Consider the following 24,143-nt stretch of genomic DNA (forward strand, 5'->3'; position numbering starts at 1 on the left):
CGGATCCATACAACTTTTACAAGATGGTTGTGACATCAAAATTATTTTCAGAGTAACACTAAGTTTTTTATGTCTTTTTTTACTCTTATTCTCTCTCTATAATTTTTTTCAACTTGCAAAACTGAAGTTCTACCCACTAAAAAATAAATTCCTATTTCCCATTCTTGCAGTTTCTGGTAACTATCATTTCATTTCAGTCTCTGTGAATTTGACTATTTACTTAAATGAAATCATACATTATCTCTTTTTTTGAATGGTATTTTTTACTTGACATTCATGTTTTTCAGGGTACATTTATGTTGTAGCATATGTCAAAATTTCTTTCCTTTTTGAGGCTGAATGATATTCCTTTATAGGTATATACCAAATTTTGTTTATCCACTTAAGTGTTGATGGACATGAGCACATAAATTTAAATTGTGTATTTCATGTGTGGAATTTGTTGCAATCAAATAAGCAAAGCATCATACTTGTGGGTTACCTGGAAGGACATGGAATTAAAGTCATCATGTGATTATTGGTCTCAGAGAGAAACTACTCACATTTAGGGTAAAATTTACACACATTTATTTGCTAGAATCTAGGCAAACAAAAATTTAGGTTAAGTCAGATGGAGTATGCAAATGCTAATTTTTAAGAACTAAAACTCAAATTTTGTGTAAACTATATATTAAACTTTTTTTATAAACAAAAACATGGTATCTTTCAGAATGTAGTGTTTTAAGAAATAGCATAGCAGATGAGAATAACTCTATTTTTTTTTTTTTTTTTTTTTTTACTGGGGATGTAATCCTCGAGCTGTTGCTTTTGATGTTCTTGAAGCTGTTGTTTCTGTAGTGCGTTCAGTTAGTGCCTCTGCTCACTCTGATGATTGGTAAAGTCTATACCCCTCACAGGCTAAAATGGAGAAAATCAATTTTATACTCCCATGTTATCTATAGAAGACACAACCTCTGTGTTAGTAGGTAATTCATTTTTGGTACTGTGACTCTGTGGCACTATTATTGTTTCTAAAGAAGTGGGGAAATCATGTAATACTAATCAGAAATGCTCTGTGTGTGTGAGTGTATTTTCTGCTATTTGTGTCTGGATTACCACTGTTCTATGTTACCAACACTAAATTAAGGAAGACATGAGAAAGGTGAGGAAGTAAGTTTTGTCCTTATTGAATATGTATTTGTTGCATATATATTTTAAAGGAGCTATGATAAGCAATTGAAGAGAAAATCATTCTCCCTTTGGTTTGGAGAAATCAGGTCAACTCTTAAGCATTGTATATAGGCAGCACTTTGTGTACTGTGTTTATCTATATCTTAAATACCAGTCATGGAGTTTGAACATTCATTTGCAACTAAATATTCTAGATAAATAAGCAAATAATGTGCAAATTATGTACAAGTTGCAGAGGAGTTGCTGATGAGTTGATGTCCTTTAGAGATTATACCTAGATGTATGGCAAGAGACCAATATATATCAGTAGTTAGAAATAATTACATTGTTTAGTCATATTGCTGAGTTTTTGCTTATGGATAAAAAACAAAATTAGAAAAATTCTTTATAAATAAAAATAATTATAAAAAGGAACATATTTTACATTTGTAAAGATATTAAAGATCCTAAATGAGGAAGTGAAAATGGATTGTTAGGGAATTCCTTTTGTTTACTGTTACATATTATTCGTGGATTAAGTAATTTATATTTAATACAAAAATTACATAATCTTATTGTGCTCATTAAGATACTTCAATATCATTACATTATTAACATACTAGTATGTATCTCTTACGTGAATTAATGTAAATCTTTTCAATGTATTTTTTGAAGCCTCTTGATTCTTTGTTGATATCACTGTCAACAGGTTCTACACTTCATTTCCCATCACCACCAATATTAGGAATAAATTTAAGACTGTCTGTTAGAGATCACTTCATTTTATATCTAGAGTCAATGTTTTCAAAATAATGATTATTCAATCAATATTTATTATTGACATTGTTTCATAGCACTAAATATGTTTTAGGGGAATAGATTCATAGTTACTCAGATGGATGTCACTGTACCACATTTACCACCAAAGCATCCATAGTCCTTTATCATAGACTATTGAGTTCCCTACCCTCTTTGTTCATACTACCTCTCTCTCTCTCTCTCTCTCTCTCTCTCTCTCTCCCTCCCTCCCTCTTTCACTCTCTCTTTCTCTTTCTCTCATAACCTAAGTTCTCAACCTCAAATTTCAGAAGACACACTATATCCAGATAACTCCATAAATCATTATTAATTGAATAATTCTGTGAAAGCTTTGAAAACAAAAAGTAGTAGAATTGCTAAATTAATATTTTAAATGGTATATGCAGTCACATTAAGGAAGCTTAAAGAACATAATTGATTTTCTTACCTTTCATGCATGCTCCTAAGCTAGACACTAAGTGCTTAGAAGTCAAAACCTACTGATGTAGTTAACTTCATCAGGAAATTTCTGTTACTGGGTTGAATCATTGATTGAGAAAATTTTCAGTGTAGATTTAATGAGTATACTTGCAAATATTTTTTCTTGCAATTAATAAAGTTTTGGTGGGCCTTCAAATTGGTACACCCAAAATGGTTTTCCAAAATGCTTGACTTGATATTCGGTGAAGAGTACTGTAAGGTAATTTAGAAAACAGTGTGAGAATGGGGTTTTGAATTTCCTGCTGAGATTTCAGTGGTGTCTTTTAACTAGCATGAGTACCTAACTATCTTGTCACATTAGGTTTGATATCTGGGAAGCTCTTAGCACAGTGCTTAGTATATCCTCAATAAATGCTGTACAGAATAAACAGTTTTGTAGTGACCAACGATCATTGAAAAAAAAAAAAAAACACTTGATTTTATTTGAAAGCCAGTTTCCTACAGACACTCATCTAAATAAAAGTAAACATAAAAAGATACAGATCTCTTAAATTGGTGCTCTGTCAATATTCAAGTTGTATTTATTTGAAAAGGTTTTTTTGGTAAAATTTCTAACAAGATATTCAAATAATCACAATCTCTTTTTTTTTCCAATTCTGAAATGAATGATGCTGTTATGTATTTTTGCTCACATAGATATTCCCCCCATTGACCTCAATAATTTGCTTTATTCATCAAATTTGGTTAAAAAACATAAAGAGGATTTGGTGTAATATGCAACCTTTTCTGTGAATGAACTATTTTTTTTTCTTTTGTGGGACCCTCGCCTGCGGCCAGGGAATGAACCTACACTGCAGAGGCTGCAGCCCGCCTCGCAGCCAAGTGGTATATTTCTTAGTGATTTGAATGTATTTTATATTATTAATTTTCTAGAGTTATAGGGATAATTCAGCTAGAATATCGAATAAAATAACTCCCAGAATCAAATGATGACTAGGAATTATTGTCAATATTGAGAAAAAATAAGCAAGCAAAATAAGAGAAGACAGCTTCTCCTAATGAATGAAGAAAAAAATAATAGAGCAATGTTTTTGTTAAACCTCCTATCCTGAAGTCTGAACAATCTTTATTATATCTTTCTGTTGAGTTAGATAAGAGACTACTAAGAAAATTCAGTCCATTGATGTATTTCAATCGACTAGCTGTGGTGTTTTACTGCAATAAATATAGAGAGTCGTTTTTCTAAATGTGAAATATGTAGATTAGCTAAATAAGTAGAACAGCGGTTCAGTGCTGTAAATGGGCATGCCTTCTTACCTGATCTCAGCTTCTTTTAACCTGCATTATCTTTTCTTTGTTGAAGTTAAGTTGACATCAGAAAAGAATTTAGTGCATTCCAGTGATCCAGTGATGTTTTTATTTTTAAATCACAGTTTGATTCAAATTGTATTCCATTCAAGAGCTTATAATTTCTGAAAAAATATCTTCCTTTTTTAAGATTTATTTATTTCTTTATACAAGCACTGGGTACAGTCAGACGTGCGGGAGGGTGAGAGAATCACCAGAGCCAGAGCAGGTTGCAGAGCAGGCAGAAGGACCGAAGTACACTGCTTAGGGGAGCAGCGGGCAGCAGGAGAGGTCTGCTGCGCACCATGTGGGACCCTTGCCTGGTGGCCCAGGATGGAACCAGTGCTGCAGAGGCTGCAGGCAGGTTCGCAACCCAGCGCTCAACTGCTGCGCCACCGGGGAGACCCTGAAAAAATATCTTTTAAAACTTGTTTTTTATGGATAGGTTAGGTGATGGAAGTTGTTCAGTGTTGGTGGAACTTCAGCTGAATGTTCAATTTGAGAAAATGGGAGCATTAGATAAGATACCAGAGTTTTTTTAAATATAAGTTTCAGTGAATTCAAGTTGATTTAACATTTATGAAAGAAATACTGTGTTCTGTATGACAATACACTGGTTTTACCTTTGAAAAGTTATCGTTAAACATAAATATGTAGAAGGCACCCATATTACTAAATAGTTGGTATTTTGGTAGAAGCCCATGGTATTGGTGTCAGATTAAGACTATAAGCTTAGTGAAAAGATCTGGGAATTAAATAATTGAACAAGTGGTAGAGTAAAAATTTTCAGGTCTTCCAGGGTTATGTGATATTTTTTAGAGTATGGCTATGTGTCGCTTAAATGACTGGCATATCCTGTAATTCTCAGTATCCTAAATCTTTATTACTTAGTTTTAAAACTTCTCCTAAAGTTAGAGTTCTAGACTTAACTGTATTATGTTTCTTCTGTTTTGGTAGAGTTGGTCAAAGCATCTCCAGCATCACATAGAAACTGTGAAGTTATTTTAATCCACATTAATGTTATCTAACTGCTTCTGTAAGAGCTCTGTTTACAAACTTGAGTGATGTGTTATTTTACTGAAAATTAGAGTTTCTTTTCAATGAAAGTAAGAGGAAAAATGAGACAGTATGTATCCCAGCATTCTGATCAGCATTGTAATTGTTCATCTGCTTATATTTAGTGCCTAAGTGAGTAAAAACAAACTATTGGTCAGTGTCAAAAGGAAGAAGAACTTATTTATTTTCTTATAAAAATAAGTGAATTAAAGAAATAGGACCGGATGAGGTCAGTAAAAAAATGGAAATAATTCACTTTCTAAGTCTGGATTTTTGAAAGGCAGTGAATAACTTGAAAGAAAATCAAATCTGTGTGTTCTGTAATTATCTGTTTTATACCAGCTTTACTAATTATACTAGTAGCATTCTTGATTTTTCTTTGCCATTTTCCTCTCTTTTATTGTTACACTCTCAGAGACAGCACAATAAAAACTTCGTGGCTTTTGAAGAAATTCCCTTTTATTAACTTGGTAGTGTATTCTCTGGACTCCTACTGAGCACATGCCTCTGTACAGTGAATTAGAGTCAACTCCTGCCTGTATTTAAACTCAGGAGATTGCCTTCAACTTATTGCTTGCGTTTGTAAAAGTTTTTGAATTTTGGGTCAGAATTCATACTTTACTACCTGAAGTATTCTCTCCCCCTCAAATTTTTAATATTTTACTCTCTTAGTAGTGATATCAATAGTACTGTTTCCTTTTTCTCCCTTTTGTACTCTATTGGACATTCTAAAGAAAATACTAATTATTTTGGAAATTTATTATTCAGCTTGTAATGGCAGCATCTGTTATATTTATGTTTATGATTTACATGACTTAAGTAGTTTTAATTCAGATAATTGACAATTATTTCAATAAAATAGTTCCAATAAAGATTTTTTTGTATTTTTTTTCTTTATGGAAGTAACATTGGCTTAAAACATTGATAGGGAAATAGATTCACACTTCCTCAGAAACAAAGATTTTTAACTTTATGGCATGTGGAAAGTAAAATATATCACATGCAAAAATTTCTTATTAACTTAAAATTATTTCTAATAATTTTTACATGAAGTAGGGAAAAACTTTAAATATATTTGAAAATGTTCAGTTTTTATTATGTAAAGATTACTCTTTTGTCACTACATAAGAATTCAGAGAAAGACTGCTCTGACTGAGACAGGTGCGTCACTTTCTTCACCTGCCTCATAAATAATTATTATTTTCACAAGACAAATTGTTATTATAGTCGATGCCACCCTGTGCTTACTTTTGCTTGCACAGCAACACATTTTTAACTTAACAATCTATCTTTGGTTTTCAGGAATAATATAATTCGTTAACGTATTTCCTAGTTTCTTAACCTGTCCTTAAGCAGATAGCAGAAGAGTATCTTTTATCTCTGTATCTTCAGGAGGTTGTACTTAGTAGGTGTTTTATAACTGCAATTATTAAAGGGGGGAAAGTCTATGTAATTTGAAATTCAGCTGTTGCTGTTCATCCAGTAAAAAAATTCATTTATGAAGATGAATAATTTCTAGAGATGTGCTGTACAAAATTATGCCTATAGGTAACAATACTGTATTGTTCAATTAAAATTTTAAGTGTGTGAAGTCTCAGGTTGAAATAATTATGGAAGAAATTTAACACCAAAAGAATCTAGAGTGGAGTCTGTTCATGAGTAAAATTTTATCATTAAGAAAAAATGGGTAACAGTTACAATTGAGAGAGAATGCTAGAATGTGAAGAGAAGCAGTTTGAATTATCTTAATATTTGGGACTATTAATTACCTTATAATTTATGATTAACTAAAACAGTGATTTTCAGTTTGCTTTGCAGAATATCTAAGGCATTTGGAATGCCTCCAACCCCAAAGTTTCTGGGTGAAATATAGTGGTGTCATTATTTGGGGTTCTGATTCACCAGAATACTTCATTGTTACCTGTTTAATTGGTACTCACTAAGGTTTTATTGTATAAAAAGATTTTAAGGTCAATATTTTAGAAACCATTTAAATTAGTGAAATGTCTAAATACTTACAAATTCTGGCAATCATGTCAAAAAACAGTTCTTAGACTTGTGCAAAATGCACTGGTTACCAGAGGGCACAGGGCAAGGATGGGTTCAGGGCATTGAAGGGGTTTGGTGAAGGATGAATGAAGCTTGTCACATATATAGGAGTAAAAATGTAACCACAAAGTTATATAAACATGTAAATGACTAACAAATCAATTTTTAAAATGCTCAACAAAGATGAACATGATATCTTTCATTCTTTTAATCGCCTGTGGCACAACTACAGTGGAACATGCCATCGAGTCAGTGTCTGTATAATTTTTTAGTGTAGTCACTACTAGTTAATGTCGGTGGAGGAGTCAAATCCTTTTTTTTTTTTTTTTAAATGTTTCTTTTTTTTTTTTTAAAGATTTATTTATTTATTTATACAAGCACGGGGTACAGTCAGAAGTGCGGGAGGGTGAGAGAATTCACCAGAGCCAGAGCGGGGAGCAGAGCAGGCAGAAGGACCGAAGTACACTGCTGAGGGGAGCAGCGGGCGGCAGGAGAGGTCTGCGCGCCATGTGGGACCCTCCTCGGTGGCCGGGGAGCAGCCGGGGAACGAACCGGCGCCGCAGAGGCCGTGGGCAGCTTCGCAACCCAGCGCTCAACCGCTGCGCCATCCGGGAGGCCCTCAAAATCCTTTTGCTGTCTATATTGTCCTATAGTTTTATAGGACCATTACAAGGTTTATTTTAGTCTAAGAAAGGAACGTGCTAAATCAGATGAAGGAAGGAAGAGATGTGAAAAGAGAGTTCTTATAGGTACTGTGTCTGAAAAATACAAATTCAAATGAACATTCAAATAATAACCCTTAAGTTGTGATTATAAGGAGAAAATACTTACTACAGTTTGTTAATTGTGGAAAGGTCTACAAAGCTCATTAAATACGTGTTGAAGAGGCAATTGAAATCAGTCATGTTTTCAGTTGGGAATCTTAAGACAAATTATTTTATTCTATAAATTATGAAATTATTCACCAAAATGTTTAAACCTGCCAAATCAATATAAGAGTGGGAAATAAAATCTGCATTTCTTGGAAATGCATTTCATGTTGTCTCCCTGGTCCTTGCTCCATACCAAACAAGGAATTAAACTAAATGAAGCATTTTCACACATACTTGAATATTCAAAGTAATTAATGCATTAACAGGTCTCTGTATTTGAATAAGTTGTATGTTCTATGAAGTCATTGAACTAATTGTAACATAAATTCAAAGTTAATTTTCAAGCAGTGATAATTATGTGTATCTATTAACAGGGCTACTCTGATGTGATGCTGGGTTTGAACTTACCTGGGACTCCACATCAAAGTTGACTCGAAAGTCTTGTGGAAGATCTGCAAGAAAGAGGTAAGTGGCCTTCTGCCGATAATTCTCCTTCATTCATTGTGCTTATTTTTTCCTAATGTTTATCTCTTTCTATAATTTATTGATTAGGTATCTTTGCCCAAAGTTAAAAAAAGAAGTTATGGGTGAACCAGAGACATGTTATGCCTGGCAATATGAATATTTGACCTGTCTCCTCTCTTGTGCTTCCCATTTCACTCCTTGTTGTTTTCCCTTCTCCTATTAAATTTGGTTTCACTTTAAAAAATTATAAATTTATTAAGAATGTGAATTTGGTTTTAAACATTGAAAAGAAGTGATTAGACAAGAAAAGCCTTCCAAAGTATTTTCAGTAACCATTATTTTGGACTTTTATAGTAGTGTTTGCAGTGTTATTTTATTAAGTTCAGTTGATATTGAGTATTTGGGGGCTCTAGAAATGTCAGAAAATAAAGAAATTAATATACTAGTAACTTCTTTTCTTTGAAGTTTAATTTTTCTTAAACAATATACTTTAGGCCCAGCAGATACTGTTCATAAAAAATGTTTTCAAGTTGCCCTTCTTTAACCTTATAGTTTTCCTTGACATTTACAGTGCCAATTTAGAGACTTTAATTCTGTTTTTCCCACAAAACAAGGACCATGGAGTCAAATTGACAATCATTTCCAAAAGATTCAGATTTAATTTCCCACTCTTACTCAAAGTAAAATGCCTGTAAAATTAGCTTGTCGTTGTCATTGTTATGTTACAGTATCAATCAAACGGTATGTCATGGGTGGCCAAATTTGCCATTATGTAATTATAAAAAGAAAACCAAAAGAAATTTTAGATGAGGAGTGTGCATAATTCCTTTGCTTAGTGTTTACCTGTGAAGAAAGGGAATCCTAAGTGCCCTGATGTCTTCAAAATTCTTTTAAGGGGGTTTAACATAGAGTTGGAGAGACCTCAAGAACTCCACTATCTTGCCTACCTTGTTCTCTCCTTGTCTCTTACTTTCTGCAGACAGAGGTGCCATACCTTCCCTGAGAGATTATTGTAAATGTGTTTGAATTATACAGTCAAATATTCTCCAGGTATTTGGCCTACTATTGTGCCTGTGGAATTTTTGTTATTTTGTTTCAGCTATAACATGTTGCCAGATAAAAATAAAATGCTTCCATATTTATCATTTAAGATTTTTGAAGTGCTTTTGCAACATTTTTCTTCAACTTTTTCATTAAATTCATTAACTTTACATTGCTTTACATTAACTTTACATTCATTAACCTTGCATTGCTAATGATGTACGATTGATATATCCTTTGTTTAATAAGTGGAGAAATTAAAAGTAGATTTTAACTGATATGGGAAAAGTAGTATAGCTTTGTTGTGATTTTCTTATTAATAACAAAGTGTTCTTAGAACCCATATCTACTAGTGGCCAATCTTTTCTTTCTGTTTTATATGATTTATACCTATACAACCATAGATAATGTTACATTGTTATAATGCATCTTTGTAAGACATTTTTAATATTTAAATTCTCATGTTTTGAATAATAGAACATTTATTTTAATAGCAGGGGGATTGTAGATTTATAAACAATGTAGATTTCTGACAGTGAGAGTACCATGAAACCATGAAATAAACAAATTTTTGAAAACAGAATATTCTTTCCAGAAGGAACATAATTGTATTTGAAGTTAGTCCTCAAAACTGGAACTCGCTAATTAGATTTTTTTCTAGTCAGTGTTTTTAATAGCCGTTTTTAAATATTTAAATTAAGACCAACCACATATTGCTGTAAGTAATGTATATATACAATGACAAAAGTTACTCTTAAACTAAAAAGTATAATATTAAAAAACATTTTTACTTGGAGATATGTAGAATTATGTATCCCAGATGGAGGGTGGTATGAAAAGAGAAGCATTAAGGTATGAAAAGGTGAGGATTTCAGTCTAAGGAAGACAAGGATTTGTGTCCCTGCAGCCACTTGTTAGCTTTCCAATAAACCTTGGTTAATTACCTTAAATCAGTGTACTTTAGTTTTTGAACAGTAAACTGAGGAACAAGTAATGTTTATTGAATTCCTATAAAAATCGAGTGTTTGGTGTATATATAGTTATATTTAAGAACTGTTAGTTTTTTTTAGTTTTTTTTTTAATTCCCTTCCCACTCCTATGTTCCTCCCCATCCTCAAATTCCTGAAGTGAATTCTTGGTTGAATCATCCTATTTTTAAATGATATGTTTGGTGTTATCCTCACTTTACCTCTCAGACTAAATTACCTATCCTTCATTATATTTCTAAAATGAGGACAAAATGTCCCATACAGCTAACAAATGAGTGTTGTGTATATGGGTAATTAGGTAACTATTTATGTAGATGTGTGTGTTCTGCTTTGTGATAGTCACAGTTATTTCAGTTTCCATTGTAAGGGTATTAAATCCAGATAGAATATCAATTTCAGTTATTTTAATGGACTAGTAATAAATTTACTTCACACACTTATAGAAAATTGTTATAAATTTCATGAAAACTTATTAAAATTAGTTTTATCATCATAACTAAATAGGTATTTTTTCTAATTTTCAAATTATTGAATTGTAAATGGACTATGCAGATAGCTGATTTGACTGAGCAGGGATTGCATCAGAGATTCAGATACATGGTATGCATGCATCCCTTGAAAAAAAGTAGCAGAGTGAACATAATTGCAGATAGAGAGATTATATAGAGTGTATCTGTTGGAAATCAAATTGTCTGGATTTGAATTATGACACCCAAACAAACCAACCATATATGAAACCTTGGATAAATCTTTTAAACTCTCTAAGCCTAACTCTTAATTTCTGAATCTAGAAAATATAGCTAATACCGCCTTCAAATCAACAGACTTGATTTGAAAACTAAATGTGTGAATATATATATATATATATATATATATAGAGAGAGAGAGAGAGAGAGAGAGAGAGAGAAAGAGAGAGAGATAATAAATATTGAAAGAATGTTGTTGCCTTATTCGTTTCAAAGGCTGATTTTTATCTGGTAAGTTGGCAAATATTCTGTATAACATTCTATCATTGATCCAAGTAATGGTAAAACTTAAGTTGATTCTGTAACTTCTTTCTGTGTTTCTGTGTTTAGTTTTCTATGGGTGTGTGATGAAATACCACATATTTAAAATCTTAAAACAACAATCATTTATAATCTCAATTTCCATGGGTCAGGAGCTCAGGCACAGCTTAGTGATGGTCTTAACAAATTCTCAATAAAAATAATTACTGGGTTGCATTTCCATTAGGAGTTCATGGTCCTCTTCCAAACTCACTTGTTTTGAGGCAGATTCAGTTTATTGAAGTTATCAGATTGAGGGCCCACTTCCTAGAGATCACTAAAGTTTCCATACATGTGGCCCTCTCTCTGTAAGTTTCACATCTTGAAAGCCAATTGGAGAGTATTGACTATGTGTGTATGAATGCATGCATGTATGTATGTGTTTATGTGATTAATGGTGAGTGTTTTATCACAATTACTTACTTCCCACAACCTTTGTCATATATTGATTAGAAATAAGCCATAGGTCCTGGCCAGGTATAAAAGGAAGGGAATGATAGAAAGCATGAATATGTGGGCCACCCTAAGTTGTACATGACACAGCATGCTGAACTTAATTTAATATTTATGTAACTTATTATTTTAGATTTTTACAATTATGCAATATATAAGAAAAAAAGGAATATTGTCATTGATGCTAAAATTTTATTCTCAGGTAGCTATGCTGAACTCCCAAAAGGCCTGTCTGTCTTGTCTTATTATTTTACTATTCATTATTTCAATAAGTACAACCTAGCTTGGTATTTAATGCTCTATAATCTGACAAATCCCAAATATCCAACCTTGACCTGCATACTTTACCTTTCCTGCATCTTTTTCAAAGCACACCATCTTGTTTCTTTCCCTTCCCCCTCTTCCATTACACTTTTTTTGTTTCTTTTCTACTTTTTAGAAAGGCTGGAACTTTTCCCTATAGTATTAATTACATCAGTATTGTCTGTAATGTTGAATAAACTAGCATCTTAATATATTGTCACCAGTATATAAAATACCATCTTTGTTTAGAACAGTGGGCAGTTAGAGCATCCTATTCAGTTTAGGAAAAAATACTTTAAAGGATGATCTTCAGAAGCTGTCTACTCAGTAATTTGAAGAATTCCTTCAAGAACTCCTGAATCGCTCTTAAGAACCCATTACAGAAAATAATCCAGTCAAAAAATGGGCAGAAGAGCTAAAAAGAAACTTCTCTGAAGAGGAAATGCAAATGGCCAACAGACATATGAAAAAATGTTCAACATCTTGTAATCAGGGAAATGCACAACCCAAATGCCCAAAAATAGATGACTGGATCAAGAAGATGTGGTACATATATACCATGGAATATTACTCAGCATTCAAAAAAGATAAACACATGCAATTTGCAGCAACATGGATGGCGCTGGAAGGGATCATGCTCAGTGAAATAAGCCAAAAAGAAAAAGAAAAATACCGGATGGTCTCACTCATAGCAGGAATCTAGAAAACTTAAATAAGGGACCAGGAAAATGAATATAAGAAAGTGAAAATCAAAATCAACAAAAAACTATGAACCAGAGACACTTTTTTGGGGGTGGGGGGTGGGAGGGGAAGGATTGGGGTCAGAATGGGGCGTTTGCAATTGTATGGGGGAATATAAAAATAAAATTTATTATTTAAAAAAAAAAAAAAGAAAAATAAGTAACTACACATGGTGACAAATGTTGATTAAATCTATTGTGATGTCAATTCAAAATGTATATAAATATTGAATCATTGTGTTGTATATTGGAAATTATATCTATGACTACATGTATAACTATATTAACATGTTATATAAAGTAAATGTTATATTTCAATCATTAAAAAAAAAAAAAAGAACCCATTACAACTTACAGATTTGGAACTGATTTTACATGGGAAGAATGTGAATGTTTGGGGTCCAGAGGGTAGCCTGTAAGATGGCTCCAAATGATCCCCATCTCCTGGTTTACATAGCATTTTTTTTTGCCCATATATATCAGACTTGGTTTATGTGACTGATAGAATTGGCACATGTGATGCTATACTGTTTTTCAGATTAGGTTAGGCAAGATAATAGGATGCCTTTTTGGGTTTTCTCTCTCCTGTCCGCTCCCTTTCCTTCTTCTCCGCCACCCCCTTTAAAAGTTGGTATGGGTTAAGGCTAGCTACCAGCTCAGAGGAACTGGGAATAATAACTTGCAAATTCCTGAGAAACTTTGCACTTTAACCACCCAACTGAAATGCTGAATTCCTGATCTCAGAAACTGTGTAAGACAATAAATGTCTTTATTCTAAGATGCTACTTTCAAGGTAATCCATCATGTAGTAATAGGTAATTAATATATTATATAATATTGTACCCCTGAAATTATTTCCACAATTTCAATAGTCTTTGACTTTACTTGAAATATAGGATTAATAGTATATTAAATATATGTTCTCTGAAGCCAGTGTAGTAGAAGAAATAGGCACGTATATTTGTAAGATAGTGAGCCAAGGGAGAAGAAAATGAGAAATGTAGAAGATCTGTTTAGAATACAATAAAAAAAAATTCTTCCCGTTATAGATTCCGAGTTTGCAGAATTTATTCTACTAGTCAGTCATGCTGGTTTTATGTTGTTTCCCTTTAATATCCTCATAGAGTTGTAAAGAATAGAGTTGCATGGAGCTATCTAGATATATGTAGACATATTTTGGGTATTGTGCTTTGGAATGTTAAGTTCACTAGAAAATAATGCATTTGGTCTCCAGGAAAGTGAGTTGAGAAGCACATGTCAGCAGGTAATAGGGTGACATTTAAAAATAAGTTTATTTAAAACCATCGTTTAGAATTCCACACCTGTTGAATGAACTCTGAAGCTAAAAATTGGACAAAAATATTGCATTATATTTTTGAAAAGACAGAAAAAGAAACTTGTTCTCATAAGAAAAAAAAGAGAGCTTATATTTATAATTTTAAATTTGTGGCATGAAGTTGACCCACTAGTAAAATTTTTGATACCATTATACAAAATAGCAAAATATGGATTTGTAACTGGCCTGCTCTTCAATTCAGCTGAACATTAAGTACATTTTTAATGGTCTTATTTGCTGGGAAGAGCACCATTACAATAATCTGCTTTTTACAGCCCATATCAAATATGAACCAGCATCACTTATTACAAAGTTTGTGTTTTGGGAGACATTTTCACGGCATCTGACAGTACTGCTCCACATTTCTTGGAATTAGTCTTTAATGATATCATTTTCCAAAATGATTTGTTGCTCAAACTTACTGATTGTTTTGTGATTAAAATGTAGTCCAGCAACTATATTTAAAATGTCACACAAATTTGTAAGGAAAGGTCCACTGAAACTATTATTGTATTAATAATTGTATGAAAATGTTATAGAAGAAATTCTATGTAGCTTGAATGTTTTTAGTTTTTTCTTTCCCTATGTGATTTAGAGTGGTGAATGTGAAATCTCATTTTTAGCTGTTGGCAATTCAAGTTTTTACTATTTTCTGTTGAAGAACAGAGGACTATTACTGTAGGTGTCATGTAAAATAAAGTTAGAGTCTGAAGCTTCCTTTTAGCTGTCAGACTTTTTAAGGAGCTGTTCGGTGTTGAGCCCAGCGCCTGGCATTGTATAAGTGATGTATGTGAGTGCTTGGGGAGAGCATTCTTCCTTTTCATTGAGGCTTTATTAGGCCCTGCTCACATTTTCACTGTTGCTCTGACTTATCCAACTTTCTAGCTGCAACTCACAGCACAGTAGGTCTAATATAGATTGACGCCTTTGCCTGAAGAATGATTGAAACTTGTGTCTGAGTTGCTAATGTTCACTGAACCATTTTATTGAAGATAAAGTAAATAAAATAGATTGCCATATGAGAATTCTCTGAAATCAAATGGAATAATTTGGCAGGTTTAAACCCATGAAGGCAAAGCAGTGAAACAGATGTGAATACATTTTATGTTCAGTATATCAAGGGATAAATATTCTTGTGATATTGGGCCTAAATATTCATTTTTGTCAGTACAATTAAATGTTAAACATAATTTGCAGTTGCTATATAATTTTGGTCTTAAACAAACAATGGGTCCATTGCAAGCGAGTAATATGAGTAAAAACTTTGAGACCGCAATGTGTGATGATTTTTTTCTAACACTTAAGTGCATGGATCAGTAGCTTCAGAGAATTTAATAAACAACACAAATGAATGGATTTGCCAGAGTGCACTCTAGAATCTTAAGGCTGGAGATTATGTTAATCTTAGCCTCTTAAAAGACACTAGTAATCTTTAGCATTATTTTCATTAATTAATAAAAGTATGTGTTTACTTGGGAGGACTCTGTCCTGTGAAAAATTTTTTGTTTTGAACAAACCTGTTTTAGGTTTACATAAAATTATGAAATAATATCTTTTGTTAATGTTATCATCTAAAATAGTTTTGGGGAGAAGAAAATAAAAAAATAGCATCTTGAATTCTATGAAATTATGATTATAATAGCATATGATACTATAATAATATTTATTGACATGTTTAATTTGTAAAAAGAAGGATCTCAGCATTTGTATGAGGATGTGTGGAAAGTGATGTGGGGAAATGAAGATGTCTTATTTGATTGCCTGGGTCAGATTAAAAGTAAATATTTATAGGAGAAATCATTAATAGGGTTTTGTTAGAAAAGTTTCTGCACTTACTAATTAAAGACAGTTTTTCTTTTCAATCTTAGAATCTATCACATTAATACTTTTCTCCTGTTTTATCCAAATTCAAGATAATTTCAGTTTATACTCTCCTTATGTGTTTTTAATGTTTAAAAATTTACTAATTCATTATATTAGTTTTTCAGGTAATGATTTTTTGCTTATTTTTAGTTATATCCATTAAATACTTGTGAATAGTAATCAGCCATTCTCACAACTATTATTTATTATGATTTCTTGGTTTTGTTTTTTAAGATTAATTAATTTATTTATACAAGCACTGGGTACAGTCAGAAAGAAGCACAGGAGGGTGAGAGAATTCACCAGAGCCAGAGCGGGGAACAGAACAGGCAGACTGACAAAATACACTGCTGAGGGGAGTAGCAGGAGCGGCAGGAGAGGTCTGCACGAGTAGCAGGAGCGGCAGGAGAGGTCTGCACGTCATGTGGGACCCTTGCCGGTGGCTGGGATCAAACTGGTGCTACAGAGGCTGCAGGCAGCTTCGCAGCCCAGCGCTCAACCACTGCGCCACCAGGGGAGGCCCATGGTTTCTTTTTTTTTTTAACATTTTATTTTTATTTATGTATACAGCACCTGGAATGTAAGCTAGATATGTGGAGGGGTGAGCGGCTTCCCTAGAGACAGAGTGGGAAACAGAACAGGCAGATCTACTGAAATATACTGCTGAGGGTAGCAATAAGCGAGACAGAAGAGGTCTGCTGTGCCATGTGGGTTAACTCCCCGGCCTAGGATCAAACTGCTGCCCCAGTAACTGGGGGTAGCTTGATAGTGCTGAGACTTTAACCCCTGTGCCACCAGTGAGGTCCAGCAGAACCCTGATTCTGTTAAAATATATATTTCATTACATAGCATCTAGTTCATGAGAAACTGACCCTTTGTGCCCAGTTCCAGTGGGTGAGTAATGACTGTTTTATTATGATATTTCCATTCTATTGCCAACAATTGCTTTTTTATGTTTTATTATTGAATTAATGTATATTAAATCATGGTGTTAAATTAATTAATGTGTACATAAATAAATTTGGAATTGTATTAATTTATTATTTTTAGAAACTTCCCTATCTCAACCAATTAACTTTCTTTTCTACTTAAACTTTTCGATTTAAATTATTTTTTACTTGATGCTATTGATATTCTAATTAATACATTCATTTTAATTATTATTGAAGAATTGTACCCTAAACAGATTCTTTTCACATTCCATGGTTCTCTATATATAAAGCAGGATGGGTTTAGAAAAGAGAATTGAGGAGTTTAGAATGAAAAAGAGAACGGGACTTTATCTTCCAAGAGTTATTAATAATAAAAATTATTAAAAGGAAAGTGGTTTCTGTGCCTTTTTAATGGGATTTTGAAGGCATTGGAAAAGATATTTAAATACCTTTTTTTTCCTCATCTGAGTAATGTTTCTTCTCTGCTTCATCTTCTTGTTGTCTTACTATAAATTAGAGGACAGATGCTTAGAGTCTTACATTCCCTCATATCACAGATGAGGAATCAGTGTAAATAACTATGGGAAGGAATATTGTTAAATAGATTATGGAATACTTAAACAATGAAATAACAAAAAATAATTTGGTAAATGAATGATACAGGTTATAAAACTATTTTGATAAAAGTTTTATTAAAGTACATAATATTCATAGGAAAATTATAAATACCTGTGTACATATTAAAAACCAGTGGTTTCTGAGGAAACAACTTTAAGATTTTAATTTATACATTTCTGTGTGATTGAAATGTATTTTTTCTGAAATAAGAAAAATATGGAAATAAAATTAAAAAATAATCTATTTAATTCTCTCCAATTGTAATTCTCTGGTTAATACATAATATACTGCTATATACAATTACACAAGCACCCCATGTTCTAGCATTCTCAATAATAAAGATTTAATATGTCCTGTCTGTGCTTCAACTCAGGATTTTAACACCTTTAGAGACAATGATGTTGTAGATCACATTAGTCATGAACCTTGAGAAACTGGAATTTTAATTTCTGCAGAATTTTTTTCTTGATATCTGTATACTTGCCATAACATTTAAATGTTAGCTATTTAATGGTTTATCTTTCAGAAATGTCATTTATAAAACATGAAAAATACTCCTTTCCATGTATAAGCTAATTTAGAATTAATTATAAAAAACAAAACTAACTAGGCCAAGTGCTTCTTAACCCCTTGAAACATAAGTATACATTTTCTAACCGATATTTTATAAATTTTCCTTTACTTAAATTTTTAGGTATGTTTTGGTACATGCACATTGAAAAATAAATACAATGATTAGGAATGACTAAATTAAAAGGTATATGAAATAATTGTTAACTATCCCACTTGTAGGATAACTATGATATTTTTTTTTTTAAAAAAGAGACATGTACCATCATTAATGCTTTTTTTCTAAATGGTGAAAATCAAACAAGTTCTGAATAAAATAAACATTACTTTGACATATAATATCACTGAACTCCTGGAAAATGCAATGTATGTTAAAAACATGAAACAAAACCTTGGATTTTATATGTGAAATAAAATTAGGTCTAGCCACAGATTTTTTAAATGAATGATTACAAAAACTCCTGCAAGATGCAATTGCATTCTACTTCATTGCAGGAAATCTAGCAAACCTAACTACTGCCCACACATGTGAGCAACGTTTCATGTTTTCCCTGCAACCAAAAATTCTTCAACAAATTTTCAAAGTACCCTTAAAAAGCAAAATGGGTTCTCCTAAGAATCTCTTTTCTGTGTTGAGAGACCAGAGTTCTTCTTTGTCTCTGTTCCTATGTGAGAACTTAGACAAGTCTGTTTATATGTCTGCATTTTAAATTAATGATTTATTGGTTTAAAAATGTTTTTTAATAGATATTTTGTCCTAAATCACTATGATCTCTTTTAAGTGTCACATTAGGTAAAATAGTCCTCACTATTGTCAACATAACTTGGAGAAATCCTCTAATTTTTTTCAGAAGGATTTACCATCTTAGATGACTCCATTACTTTCCACGGTCTGGTTAACATCCTAAAAATTGGGTATTTTTCCTGATATCTTGTATTTGGCATTTGAATAAATTCTCTTAGTTTTTAGTCAATTTAAGGAAGGTAATTATAAAAAAGTTAGGAGTATACCGCTTTATTAAATGGCAATATTTGATAAATTGACCATTTGTGATTGGTGTGCTCAGAAGAAGTAATTCTCTGAGACTGTGATTAGCAGAAGTTATCCTATGGCATTTTTCTATTGAATTTTAACTGAAGATTTCAGTGATCATCATGATCAGTTAACTCAGTTTATTGACTGCTGTCATGCATGCAGTTCTGTACTTTGAATGCTTTTAGTAATTTCCACATTGTTATACAGTGATTCGTATAATACATATTTGTACCTAAGGAAAAATGGGTCATTTGGAGAAATGACAGTATACACCTTTACTTTCATGATGTAAAAATGTTGATGGTAAAAAGGTATTGGGTGTTAGAAATTTATATAAAATTCAAATATTTATTTAATGTAAACTTCTTTGAACTAGCTGCTTCCAAATACTCCTCCAACTAGTTTAAATAATTAATTTATTTAATGTTCCTAATACTGTTAATAGGATGTTCTATCATTTTTCCCATTTTAAGATGAAAAAATAGACATAATTAGTAAGAGGAGAGCTAGAATTTAAACGTAGAAAGTCTAGTTCTAGAATTTATGCCTTCAACCTATGAATTATTGTAGAAGACATCCTAAGTCACCCTTAGTCACCCTGAGGTGACTCTTTAAGAAGTCCCACTTCTTTAAGAAGTGGGATGGTCATTCCAGTGAATTTTCTGATGCTATAAAGGAAATCTCAATACTAAGAAAGTAAATATCAAAGTCATTGAGGGATTGATTTTAGGAGGCTTGTTTGACAAAAGCATTGGCGCCATAAATAACTCTTTCTTAAAAACATTCATATCCACGCTGTCTGCAACCATGCTTTATCTTGTTGCTTTGTAAATCATTTTTTTTAGAGGCATGTTTTATTTATTTATTTGTTTGTTTTGTTTTGTTTATACATGCACTGGGTACAGTCAGAAGCGCGGGAGGGTGAGAGAATTCACCAGAGCCAGAGCGGGGAGCAGAGCAGGCAGAAGGACCGAAGTACACTGCTGAGGGGAGCAGCGGGCAGCAGGAGAGGTCTGCGCGCCATGTGGGACCCTCCTCTGGTGGCCGGGGAGCAGCCGGGGATCTAACCGGAGCCGCAGAGGCCGCGGGCAGCTTCGCAACCCAGCTCTCAACCGCTGCGCCACCGGGGAGGCCCTGTAAATCATTTTTTACCTTGGTCTTATAATTACTTTTCTTAGAAATAAATTTTTACTCCATCTTTCATTAATCTGGTCCCCTTTTTCTATTTATTGTATAACTTGGAAAATTGAAGGCAGTATGTTTATAATTTTGAAAATATACTTTTAATCTCAACTTCTTTGGAGAAGTTAGTTTCATTTCTGCTCAGTTGTTGCTCAGTTAAAACTTTGTCAGCCATTATTATCAATAATTTGTAAATTAGGTAATTTTAATACAGCATATAAAAGTAGAACTCCAACAACATATATTGGAGTTCCAAGAATGAGGAAGATATACAATATTTTATTTAGTTATTCACTAAATTTTCCAATTGCAGCATCTATCATAAACATATAAATGTCATTATAAAACTTTTTGAATGTTTAATATCTAAATTTAGTGACCAAAATAAATGTCATGCTGAATTTTTAACAGGACTTACAATAATTAGATCACTTAATATAATTGGAGAAATGTAATCAGATACAACATACAAGGTGCATTTTATTTTATATGATAATATAAGTAAGTATGTGGTCTCACTCTAAGTATGTGTGTCTCACTTGTAAGATTGTTTGTTCATGAGATGGTAATATAAGTCACCTAGCATTATGGCCACAGAAAGTATCCTATAGCAAACATTGCACACTCTAGCTTCTACAAGACTTTAATTAATGTGAGTTACTAATTTCACATTTTAAACTCTTCAGTGATCAGCCCCTAAGGAAATGGTAAGAAAGTGTGTGTATGTTTTTTGGGGGTGGGGGTGTTCTCATGCTGAACTGGGGAAAAATAAAATGTATAAATTTTCCTTTAAATATCCTTCATTGTTATACCACTAAAATAGTACTTGTATGTGAAAATTCTTAAAATTGGGATTCTGATAATTTCTAATCTTCCTCTACAATCCATTTTGTATTATACTTGTTTTTTACTGATAGTTGTCAGTATTTCCTACATGTTCTCCTTTGCATATCCAAAGAAGTGGTTTGAAATGCATTGTGCCTATTTTAAAAGAAAAAGAGTTAAGATGAGAAAACAATAGTATGCTAGGTAGCACAAAAATATTTTCTTTTAAATTATTTTTATATAATTTTTGCTTGTCCCTCTGACTCTATATATCTTTTAACATTTTCATTTATATGAGAATGAAAAAACACAATGTGCTTGACCTCATTTGACTTTTTTGATGTCGAGTCAGTTAAAAGGTTTGTAAGACGTTTAATTACCAAATAGTATGATCATTATTCATCTCATCATTTGATATATAATGTCAGCTGAATTGCTTCCCTGGAGTGCTCTGTGTTTCACAGATCAATAGATTTACCAAGAGCTCGAAGGAGGGTTTTAAACATGCATTGAAAAGAAGGAAAACATCTCTCTCTTATAAAATCACTTATGCAGTCATTTCATCAGCTTCATAATTATTTTATTTATTTCTGTGAGTAAATCTCCTTATAACAATAGTTTTAGAGTATTACAGCTCGCTCCTTTAAGTAAATTAAATTGTAGTGTTAATCAGATTTCTTTACTGAAATGCTCTGAAAACTATATAACAAAAATAGAGAGGCAGCTTTCTTGAATGAACTCTGCTTTTGACATCTGTATTTAATGATTTCTGTTTAAAATACAGCTCTCAGAATTCTATACTTCCCCTTAAATAATTCTTATAAATACTCTTTTATGTTATTCCCAGTCCTCATTTGTTAGGAAGAATTTGTTATAGGAGAGGTTTGGTATTAGGACAGTTATTCTTTCTTCCGCACCTCTTGTATGTTCACCAGTCCTGACTAAATCTCATTCAAGTGTAGTTAATGAAAACATTTAAAATTCATTAATTGCTGCCATATGTCAGCTTCTTTTAATCATTTCATCTGTATTATCTCACTTATTAACTCAACAGCCTTCTGAGGAAGCTATTCCTGTTCCCATTTTCTGTTGAGTTACCTTACATGCCCAAAGTCTCTCATCTAGTAAACAGAAAAACCAAACTCAGCACCTAGTAAGTGGCTCTTGGCCACTTGTGCATACTGCATCTGGGGCATAAGTGGGAAAACTATTGGAATTTTAAATAGCTAGATCCAAACTTATGTTTGTCTTATAACAAATAATGTAGGCTATCACTTTAAGCTACCTTTCATAGCAGTGTTTAAATATAGGTGTCTTTAATTTGTGGTGATTTAGAAAATGAATTTACATATCAAAGTATGGAATGCTCTAGTCTGTTAGTTAGAAACTGTCAGTTCTGCTATTTTACTTTTTCCTATTTATAATAATAGGCAGCCTATTATTTCAGGGATGCTAGTAAAAGTCATGAAATTCCTAGACCAAACTTAAAGTAATGTATTAGTTACAGCACATCAATCATCATGCACATCAGTCAACATGTTTGCAGCGTTTTGCCTTGTTCCTAAGTGCTGAGGGCATATATGGCCCAGATGTGTGCTATGCACACAGTGGGTATACACCATAACTAAGGAACACTGAGCTGCTGTAATCTGCCTTCTTTTATAGAAAGCAGTAAGCGGCCTTTCTTTGTCCCAGAAAGATACAGTATGTCTTCTTCTCCCCTAGACACTACACTATTATGCTCTAACAAATTAACACAAGCTTTGCAGTTTAAAAACACAGTATTAGCTTACAGTTCTGGAGATCAGAAGTTTGAATGAATCTCAATGGACTAAAATTAAAGAGTCAGAAACATTATGTTGCTTTTGGCAGGGTTCAGGGGAGAATCTTTTTTCTAGTCTTTATAATTTTCTAGAAGTCATTATTTCTTGACTTTTGGGCCTATTCCATCTTCAAAGCTGGTAATGTCCTGTTGAATCTTCTCATATCACATCACTTTGATATTACTTCTGCCTCCCTTGTCCACATTTGAGAATCCCCTGATTATAATGTTCCCATTGGAAAATCCAGTATATTCTACCCTTTTTATAATTCAATTGATTAGTAACCTTAATTGTATCTATAATCTTAATTTCCCTTGTAATATAATGGAATGTTTTTACCAGGAGTTAAAACATGGACATCTTTGGGAGGACATATACTGTCTTGGTACATTTTCACAAGTTGGGTACTTCTTTTTCCACTCTGATTAATCTTACTGACAGAGGTTTAGATCAAATTGTTCAATTTGTCTCACGAAACATTTAATTGAGGCTACTACTAATAGGATTACAAACAGTAAGATAAGGACAACCTGTAGTATTGATCTCAATTATGTCTCAGGATCCTGGACTCATCCACTTTTCAGTAAATACCAAGAAAGACTAGTAGGTCTTATTTTCACTAGCCAAGATAATGTTAGTCCAGTCAGTTATCCATTATGATGCAGACAATGTAGTTTACTGTGACATGCTGATCTTTGATGGCACTACTATAAGGAGAAATAGATCAGACAAACATCAACCCTCTAATGGAGGGACAGTCTGTGGTCCCTTCTCCCTCATGTGAAAACATATGTTTAAAACAGGTCATCACTTCTTTTTGAGCTTTACTTGGGTCATCATTTTAATTGTTTAAGTCATGAGGGAAAAGTCCACTGAATAGCTATAGCTTTGATTCCCATGTACTCCACAACCTGAAGTAAATTGGGGATCAGGAAGACATTTTAATTTATATCAGGAAGATTAAAACAAAATGTTAAGTGTCAAGGAGCATTAATAATTTCTCCTCTCTTCCACCTCCCAGGATCCCATGTGCTAATTCCCCAGTTCCCACATAGGACACTTTAGGAGGCTAGATCACGAGTTATTATTATTATGCCCAAGGTTATATTAATCCAATTAGAGTAAACAGGTAATGGAACTGAAATTAACTTTGAATTCCCTAGATCCTCTCACCTGGACGATATTCTAACCAGGCTGGCTGGGGATTGC

The 24,143-nt window shown here is 32.8% G+C and overlaps 1 protein-coding gene and 1 long non-coding RNA gene across 3 annotated transcripts in view; one reads left to right on the forward strand and one right to left on the reverse strand.

The window, feature by feature from the left end:
• Window positions 1-24,143, forward strand: part of FOXP2 (forkhead box P2) — a 1,127,785-nt gene that overhangs the window by 770,279 nt on the left and 333,363 nt on the right. For both annotated transcript variants that reach the window (XM_054692568.1, XM_054692569.1), the window contains one exon: window positions 8,087-8,177. The gene's annotated coding sequence lies outside the window, so the exon portion shown is untranslated. The remainder of the gene's footprint in view (window positions 1-8,086; window positions 8,178-24,143) is intronic.
• On the reverse strand, window positions 2,572-23,566 carry LOC129145340 (uncharacterized). The gene is made up of 3 exons (XR_008550827.1): window positions 23,465-23,566; window positions 17,330-17,386; window positions 2,572-2,640 (listed from the first exon to the last, which is right to left on the reverse strand). It is a non-coding gene; the product is annotated as an uncharacterized LOC129145340 (long non-coding RNA).

This window comes from Talpa occidentalis, unplaced genomic scaffold, assembly GCF_014898055.3.
Source record: "Talpa occidentalis isolate TD23 unplaced genomic scaffold, MPIMG_talOcc4v2.1, whole genome shotgun sequence".
NCBI lineage: Eukaryota > Metazoa > Chordata > Mammalia > Eulipotyphla > Talpidae > Talpa > Talpa occidentalis.